The sequence below is a fragment of the Amblyomma americanum genome, chromosome 7, assembly GCF_052857255.1.
Source record: "Amblyomma americanum isolate KBUSLIRL-KWMA chromosome 7, ASM5285725v1, whole genome shotgun sequence".
Taxonomy (NCBI): domain Eukaryota; kingdom Metazoa; phylum Arthropoda; class Arachnida; order Ixodida; family Ixodidae; genus Amblyomma; species Amblyomma americanum.
This window is the reverse complement of record NC_135503.1, coordinates 83,910,679-83,919,820: the sequence shown is the minus strand read 5'-3', so window position 1 is coordinate 83,919,820 and position 9,142 is coordinate 83,910,679. Positions and strand designations below refer to the sequence as shown.

Genomic DNA, 9,142 nt, shown 5'->3' with positions numbered 1-9,142 from the left:
TTAGTTTTTTTTTTCTTTTATCTAACATTATCTAAAAGCGTTGCTTAACAACATTTTTAGATAAAGGCAGTTGGAAAACTGCGGCGGCGCGTCAGGGAGCAGAACGGACCCAAAACAGTTGCGCCCATGCGGTGGCGCTGCGGTCGCTTTGGTATGGGCGCGTCGTCTGCTACTTCCAGCTTGAGGAGCCTAGCAGGCGGTGGCTCGCGTGCGTACAGAAGCGTGTTTATAACGAATACAAACATAACTTGCGCCTTCATCTCTTGTGTATTAATGAAACGTGACCGCTTAGTAGCATTTATAACCATAACTTCAGCCGGGCATGTTCAAGACGCGTTGGCAAACAGCTTATCACATGCGTATTAGATATTGTTATGAAGACGAAGAAGAGTGCAGTGGCGCGGGACGGAGTGCTCGCGCTAGGCCCTTGAGCCATTAAATCATATCTTCATTCTGTCATCATGTCGTGCTTTCCTTGGCTTGCCACCACGTAACATTTGGTGTGAGGTGCTGGGTTCTCATCGTCATCCTAGTCCCCGGAGCATCGCCGCCTTCTGCTTGCCTTCGTCGTTGGCCGAGGGGACCTGGGCTCCGCCGCCCGGCTCAACCCCAGCTCGAACTGACCAGAACCGACCAGCCGCTTTCCCCCGCCCCGTCCCCTGCCCCGAACACAAGACACGACGACCAGGACCTGACGTGCGATGACCCGACTACGACCCGAACCAAGACGGCACCCCCGCCCACGCTGTGCGGCAATCCCTCAACCCTTGACCTTCGGCTGTGGGTGACCGACCGCTGGACCTGAAGCTCCGGGGGCAACCGTCCACCAGATCATCTCCTTCATCTTTGTGGCAAGCCTTTCATCTTCTTCTATCCTTCCTGATCATCCTCATCGTCACCTCGCCATTCGTAATTCAAGCAATCGATCGGGACGATCGCTCTGAGGACCGGGGTCATGTTATGAAGACGAAGAAGAGTGCAGTGGCGCGGGACGGAGTGCTCGCGCTAGGCCCTTGAGCCATTAAATCATATCTTCATTCTGTCATGATGTCGTGCTTTCCTTGGCTTGCCACCTCGTAACAATATGCATTCAAGAAGTAACGCTGCCGTACTCCCAGTATCGATCACTTAACTTGCGGAAAATGCCTCAACCACCAGGACGATCACATTTGGATCTCGGCTCATTAAAACAGGGAAATTGGCTGAAGAAAAAAATTAAAAATGCATATGCCGCAAGAAAAAAAAAGGAAAAGCATTAGTGTCTTTTTAAGCTTTAGCCAGATTTTATTTATAGACTCAACTTTTAGTGATCTCATTAAAAGAGGAAAGTTTACAGTCTGCTTTGCACAACCACATATTACACATGCGAGGAACCCAAACTACGAGGGGGTAAGCAGCACGTCGTGTTTGTGATTTTGCCGCGTGCAACCGCGGAAAAAACGGCTTTAAGTTTCGGCCGTTGTCTATAGCCAAAAGCTCTACCCCGAGCATCCTGGTCTCTTGTACCGCAGGCGTAGAGCGCACACCAGCTTTGCAATACGTGTGCGAGCGCGGCTAGAAAGCAGGCGCGAGCCAGCGTAGACCAGTTATGCAGCAAACTCTGCACGTGACCAAGCGCAGCTAATAGGCGTAGCGGCGGCGAAGATAAAACCAAGAAAACTGACGTGGTACTGTCAAAACCCTAGAGATGGCGCTCCTTTGAGATGAAAGCGGCAATGGAAGTGGGGCCTATTCCCGTTGACAAGTTTTCCAACATAAGCGTTTGCGGGTCGGTGGGCTGGAAACGCCGATTGGTCGGTGGGATGCGTGATGCGTGACGTTTTTTCGCTTCGCCCTCGTTCTCAACCGGATGTGTGGTCGCTGCGCCTCTCTCGGCCTGTCCCTAGAGTGCCTAGGGAATCGCTAGGGCCGGCCGGCCGGCCGCCGGGCGTGCGTGGTCTGCGGGCATTCTCTTCGTGAGCATAGTGGGCGGCGCGCGCGTTTCGGAAGCTGTCCAGGTATGGCTTTTTTTTTTTTTTTGCGTGGTGCGCTCGTCGGCGCCGCCAGCTGAAATTTCTGTACAGTTCTTGCTTCCACGACATTGCGACGAACCCCAAAAGGCGCTGACCCGCGAGAAATCGCCAGCGACATAAAGGTACGCATTTTATCTCAAATTTCGCTTCATGAAGTGCTGTACCGCTTACCTACATGCCTTGCGCATTCCAGGATCTCGTTTTCCTGCTGCAGGAGCACGTCGTGCTGGTGTTCAATATTTTGCAACTCCATTACGACGACCCACATAAGGTGCGGTTTGAGGACCGCCGGCGTCGCCATCTGAACCGCCGTCTGACAGCCACGATGAAGCGCTTGTCGGGCGTGCACGTTCTCAATCACGAGGTAAGGGTTGAACAACGTTTTCGCGAGTTTTCTCGTGCAGAACTCGCCAAATTGCGGCGCTTGTAACGTAACTTTTTTTGCAGCATCGTTTCCTAGATGCTTCTGACGAGCCGATGCTGTCCTTATTTGCCGCGGACCGATACCACGTGGCGAGACGCCAGGGCATCGACCCCAGTGCGCCTTTGTTCCTTTGCAGTGGCAAGTCCAGGGTAAAAGTGGCCACGATAATTCTGCCACTACAATCTGCCCTTTAGGATCGCTATCAGCTGTAACGGTAAGTCCAGAAGTTCCGACTCGCGCATTGTGGAAATCGCGCCTGGCCTAAGTTTCCAGCATTCACCCAGTGCAGTGCAGCTTTGTTTAATTCCTTAGAGACTTCTCGCGCTTTGTCGAAATCGACGGCAGCCGTGAAAATTTACATATTAGACCTCGCTACAGCATTATCCCAGCGCAGCGCGCCTTTGTTTCTTTGCGTCGGCAAGCGTTAGAAGCGCACGCCGTCTCGCGCTTTGTCCAAGTCGGATCTAAAACTCGCGCTAGGCCTCGTTGCCTGGTTGACAAAGTGGACGGCTTTGTTCCTTTCAATGACAAGCCTCTGTCACTACAGTCGGCGGCCTTAATTTTTATGATCGCTGTCAGCTTCAACAGCAAGTCCAAGAAAAGTTATGACGATCGCGCGGTGTGGAAATCGGCGGTAGAGACAAAAAACTCGTGCTTGTAGCTGCAGACTTACCCAGCTCCAGTGCGCCTTTGTTTATTTCCGTAGCGACTACCCGCGCTTTATAGAAATCGACGCCAGCCGTGAAATTTTACATATTAGACCTCGCTACAGCATTAGCGCAGAGCGCCTTCGTTTATTTGCGTTCTAACTTGTTTGCTCGTTACTTTTGTTCTTTTCAGTCGTTTCCTGAATCTGTCCAAAGAGCCGGGCTAGGTGGATGATTGTTCGCCGTCAGTGGAACCACATGACGATCGCACTGCATACAGCACGACTTTAGTCCATGTGTTTTTTAAATAAAAACATCAGATGTCGAAGGTCGTGCCCGAGGATTGCTTCGACAGCTGGGGCAAAACCATGGGGACCGCACACGCTGTGTCGTCGCTGCCAAGTGAAGAGGCACAAAACGGCTGTCAACCTTAATAAACGCCCTTCTCGGGGACGCCTCAGTGTTTCCTGGCAGATTACACGCTTTCTACCCTGTGCACGTGTTCTCATTTCCAATTAAATAGGTCCTTCAAACCCTGCAGAAGGCTTGAATTAGGAACTGCTAATATCAAGATGGTACTTGAGAAACAATACCGGCTACAATAACAAAGATGAAGAGGGGCTGGAGTTACACGCAAATAAAAAAGGTTGGAGGTAACCAGATAGGTTGAAATGGTTTTGGGCGGGAGTCCTAGTTATTCTATATAGGACTCAAATAATGCATATTCAGCATTTATCAAGGTTTTTGTAGAAATATATAAAGAACATTAAGCAGTCTAAACGAATAAGAGGACCATGGATCACGCCAGAGCTCAGAAGAATGATAAAGAGCAAAAACAAGTACCATGCCTTTTTAAATAATCGCTCTCTTGAATCTCTTATTTGAAAAAAAAAAGAAATAATCTAAATGCTGAGCTTAAGCGTGCTAAGACTGTGTATCATCAAAAACTGTTCTCTGATGTTAGAATCAAAAATTCAGACACTGTGTGGAAAGTTGTAGATTTATTTGTTACGTCGCAATACGAAAAATGCGCCAGCTCAACGAATAATCTATAAGGGCTCTGAATTATCCGGTCAGGCTCTTGCTGGCCATTTAAACAGCAATTTTTTAACCACCCATTTACCTATGATGCATCTACCTGAAGTTCCTTCATCTTGCAGCCCTTTCGAAAGCCTTTTCCTTGGGCCCACCAATGAGACCTTTATGAATTTGAATAATAGCAAAGCCTTAGACGTTGACAATATTCAGATAAAACCACTCAAATATGTACTATCATATATTGCACCTGTGCTTGCATACATCTTCAATTTGTTAATTGAAACGGGAGTTTACCCGGAATAAATGAAGAAAGCAAGAGTGACAGTTGTGTTTAAAGGGGGAGATAAAGATGTAGTGTCCAATCATAGACCAATATCTGTGATTCCAGTCTTTTCAAAGGGCTTGGAAAAAGTAATCTTTTCCCGTGTAGTGAACTTTTTTAATGCAAAACAAATCCTGTCTGATGCTCAATTTGGCTTCCGAAGGGGAAAGTCGACGGAAACGGCTTTGTTATCACTTAAGGAATGTATCCTGCAAAACACTGAAGCAGGTATTCTCACAGTCGGACTCTTCATTGATTTTAGTAAGGCTTTCTATTCCCTAAACCATCAAATTTTAACTCATAAACTTTCTCAAAACGGAGTTCGTGGAACACCTTTAGACCTCATGAAATCATACCTGCAAAATCGAAAACAATCTGTCTATATCCACAACCATCAGTCTTCTTTTTTGGCGGTACGAAATGGTGTGCCTCAAAGCAGCATTCTGGGCCCGATGCTTTTTAACATCTATATAAATGACATTGGTCATATTTATGACAAAGCGAAATTTATTATATACGCCGATGATAGCAGTTTACTAATCCCTGGTCACGACATAAACAAGTTAATTGAAGAGTGCAACATAATCCTTACCAAACTAGAGAACTGGTCCTCTTCTAATTGTCTACAAATAAACCCTACAAAGACAAAGGTAATGTTTTTCCGTGCAAGGAACATGCCAGTCGAACTACAACGCGCTCCTAAATACGCAGGTCAAGAAATTCAAATTGTAGACAGCCACAAAATCTTTGATGTTACTTTCTCGTCGCATCTCAGGTTAGATCGACATGTGGAAAATATTTGCAAAAAGCTCTCTTCAGTAGCAGGTGTTCTAACACGATGTCGATGGCTCCTTCCCACTCACATGAAAATTCAAATTTATCATGCTCTTTTCGGTTCCGTAACTCTGTTTGGGCCACACCACTAAAACAAATGTGATAAAAATACAGGTTCTGCAGAAGAAAATGATCCGCTACATTGCAAACCTTCGTTATCTGTCTCTCCAGCGCAAACTGCTTTTAGAAATTATAACATCATTCGTTTTGAACATATATATGTTTTTCGCATTTTGAGGTTCTTTTACCATTCTTCTCCTGCTTATAGAGATTTCTTAATACGTACTACACATTTAAGGACCGCTTCGAATCGACTCTACACCTGAAATACCGATCTCTGGTATATTCCATATTTTCGAATTAATTATAAACTGCAAACGCTTGAACACAATTTACCGACAACTCTTAATAAGCACAAAGTTTTGGATAGTGTTAAAGCAAGCGAGTTAAAAATGTATTTTGTTAATATATAGCCAGGTTGCATTTAATGTTCCTTTGTTGTCTGCCGGTGCCATGTATGCCTATTGAGTGTTTCTTTTCTCTTTATTTTTCTCGGGTCTTCTCTTTGTTTTCATGCGTCTGTAAACTATTGTTAGTGAACATACATGCTCATTGTTTTCATTGCAGTTCAAAAAATTGAACAAAAAAGTAAAAAAAAAATAAAGATAGGGGTGTGGGGAGCAGACAGGGACAAGATTGGGGGAGGAAGCAAAAAAATAGAAAGAAAAGAAAAAAAGGGGGGGAACTATTCTAGTAAGGAAGGACGGGGTAAAAAAAGGAGATGGCGAAACGAGAGAAAGGGAGAGGAAGACGGTGCGGGGGACATGGGCAGCGCGGCAACCACAGGCGTACGAAAGCAAAACGTGCAAACAAGACACAAACAAAATGCACAAACACAAAGATGGGCGCCGCTGCAGATGCGTGGCCAAAGAGGCGCCGCTGCGCAAATGACACTGGCAGCGACGAACAGGCCAAACCAGGCGCCTTTTGGGGGGTCTCACTAATTTCCGGTGAGCCGAGGGCTAGAACGTTAAGGAAGGAGTGGGCTACGTTAACGAGCACATGTGTAAGAACTTACTCAGGGGGTCTGGGTTTCACTGAACGGTGCAACCCTCTCCCTGGGCGGGTCGTTGAACCGACTTCGTCGGGAATACTTGGTTGTAGTGGAGGAGGGCTGGGCTAGCTGTGTACAAAGATTTCAAATTGTCGGAAACAAGTAAGGAAAGAACGTCGTGAGAGCTTATAAATACTGCACGAGGCAGGATAGTGTAAGTAAGGAGGGGTATGACTGCCTGGGATATACACTAGGATTTATAAAGGGTATATCTGAGTTAGCCAATTGACGAGAGGTGCAGTATTATTTTGTTTGGAGGTCGTGAATAAAAGAAAGGATACCAGGCTTTTCGTTAAGACATTCTTGAATAGTATTAAACTTGTGGATAAAATAGAATTCACGTTGTTCACGTTCTCGCCTGTTTTTGAAGCCCCCTTGAATAATTGTTACTTTTAGTTGGTCAAATGGGTGTCCTTCTGAGTTTACATGCTTCGATAGGGGAAGATTGGGGAGAGACTTGGTGTGTGCTCGGTGGTTGTTGAATCGAATGCGGAATGCAGTGTTTGTCTCTCCTGTGTATTGCTGGTTACACACAGTGCATTCAAGAAGGTAAATAATGTTTGATGACTCGCAGTCAAACTTGCCGTTGATTGAATGCTCGAAAACTGACCTCGTACTAGTTGCGGAACACGTAGTCTTTATGTGCTTGCAAACTTTGCAGCGATCTTTACTACTGGACTGGCATCCATATTTTGGGGTTTTGTGCTCCTTGGAGTGGACTAGATAGTTCTGAATGTTTTTGGCCCGCCTGTAAATCACGCGGGGTGCGCATGTAAATATTTTCGATAGTCGTTGACTTTGCTGGAGAATATTAAAGGGCTTATTAAGAATTCTGTTTATGTTCGGTGCGTTACTGTTAAATGTGAGAATAAGGTTTGTAGTGTAATCATTTCGGTTATCTCTTCGGTGCCCCTGGAGTATTAGACTACGGTTCTGATTTGAAGCTCTGCTTATGGCGTCATCAATAAAAGAACGTGGATAGCGCTGCGTTAAGAGCACGTAAACATTTTAATGCTTATTATACGTATATGTAAACATTTCTTTTTTTTTGCTTGAAGTGCGTTTGTCGTGTACTGCCATTTCAGAGGCGCTTGGGCCCAGTCAAGCTGCTTTTTAGCAGCTTTTAGCCCTTGCATCTCTGTAGTATGTAACTTGCATTTTGCAAAAATGAAATGAAATTTCATTTGGAAGAGAAAGACAAGGTTTCATTTTGCAGTGTAAGCTTGCGTCTCTAGAATGAACAGAGAACGTTGCCTCTCACTGTTTGGACCTGTCATTTGACCCCTCGTTCACCGCAGGGAAAAAAAGGACCTCTCTAGGAAACTATTTGTGGGATCTTTCCTCTGCTTCAGGAGGGGAGGGGGAGGGGAAGCGGGTTGATGGCCTCCCCTTTGTCGGGATCGCCGCGACACGCGACGCACGACGGACAAGACGACGAAAGGAAGCGGGGAAAGCTGCCTTTCCGAAATTAACCGTGACTTGCAGGTGCCTATAGCTGTGTTTGGATTCCAGGGAAGTAGCAGCCGACCTCTGAATCCTCCTCGCCCATTCCCACGGGGCTCCGCGTGCCATGTCGCCATGTGCGGTGAAAAGAGCAGTGTGCCGAGTTTAAATTAAACAAGTATGAAGCTATACAATGAAGCCAATTACAGACAGCTAGAGGAATTTCAAGAGCATGCTGTGTGATGCTAGTTATCTCAGTGAAAACTAATGCAGCCAACTATTATTTCGTATTTTTTTTTACCCAACAGACATGAAAGGTCTGAAGATGAATTAGTACCAAACACATCGGTACATCAGTTGTAATGCCTGAAAAAAGTTGTACCAACATATAGATGCCCATGTCGTGATAATCAGGAATACTGAAGAATTAAGGAAAATTAAAACATTTTTTTTGTTCAGGCTCACACACCTGCAACAAACATCTTTATACGTAGCAATTTAAATGACTCCGTAGGATGCTTTTTGGGCAAAAAGTACAGTATGGCAGAAAGGAGTCTTTAGGAAATGCACTGTGTAGAAATAGCCATACCAATTCCATCTCATCGTTCGATAAATATAACAAATACCGTGCAAAGAAGCTTGCTGCATAGTATAGTTGCAAGTTACTGGTTGCAGACCGCTCTGCAGTCACTGAACTGTGATTGTGTATGTACTGCATGACAGTGCGTGGATAGCAAAGCATGCAGTTAACCAACAAAGAGATGCTTGTTCATATCGTTTACCACACATATAAACAACATCAATGAAACAGGATGCTATGTGTAACTTTTTGACATGTTCCTTTTTGGCAGCCTCTAAAAATGTTTCCGCCTAAATAAGCTGGCTTGTTTTCCAACAATATAACCACGGGACTGCTGTAAATTGCCACATTTTCAAATTGTATGAAAATCATTGCATGTGAGGGGTCACAACCCTATCCTGTTTCTTGAAGGTCCCGTTGCTTTGTTGGCAATGCTTGGGCAACCATGGCCAGCTTTCCGCATTCATATGCACAGGGTATGTCCATTACGTGCATGCCTTTCCACCTAGTAATGGCTAACATTTCAAACAGACAAACAAAAACACATAGAGCACAAGTACAGATAGTATTTGTAGTCCACACTCTTCTTATTCACCTCAGTAAATATGGCACATACCCACGCGGGGGGATTGGTCAAGGTACAGTGGAGATTTGCCAATGAAGTATTTGCACGGGAAAAAAGACGTGAGGCGGCGGCGCAGAAGACTGAATCAAGATAAAGATAGGAA

At 45.4% G+C, this 9,142-nt stretch overlaps 1 long non-coding RNA gene across 1 annotated transcript; it reads left to right on the top strand.

The window, feature by feature from the left end:
* The first annotated feature begins 2,214 nt into the window (after positions 1-2,214).
* LOC144097294 (uncharacterized) lies at positions 2,215-3,427 on the top strand. Its single transcript, XR_013306969.1, has 3 exons — positions 2,215-2,376; positions 2,460-2,650; positions 3,277-3,427. It is a non-coding gene; the product is annotated as an uncharacterized LOC144097294 (long non-coding RNA).
* The last annotated feature ends 5,715 nt before the right edge of the window (positions 3,428-9,142 follow it).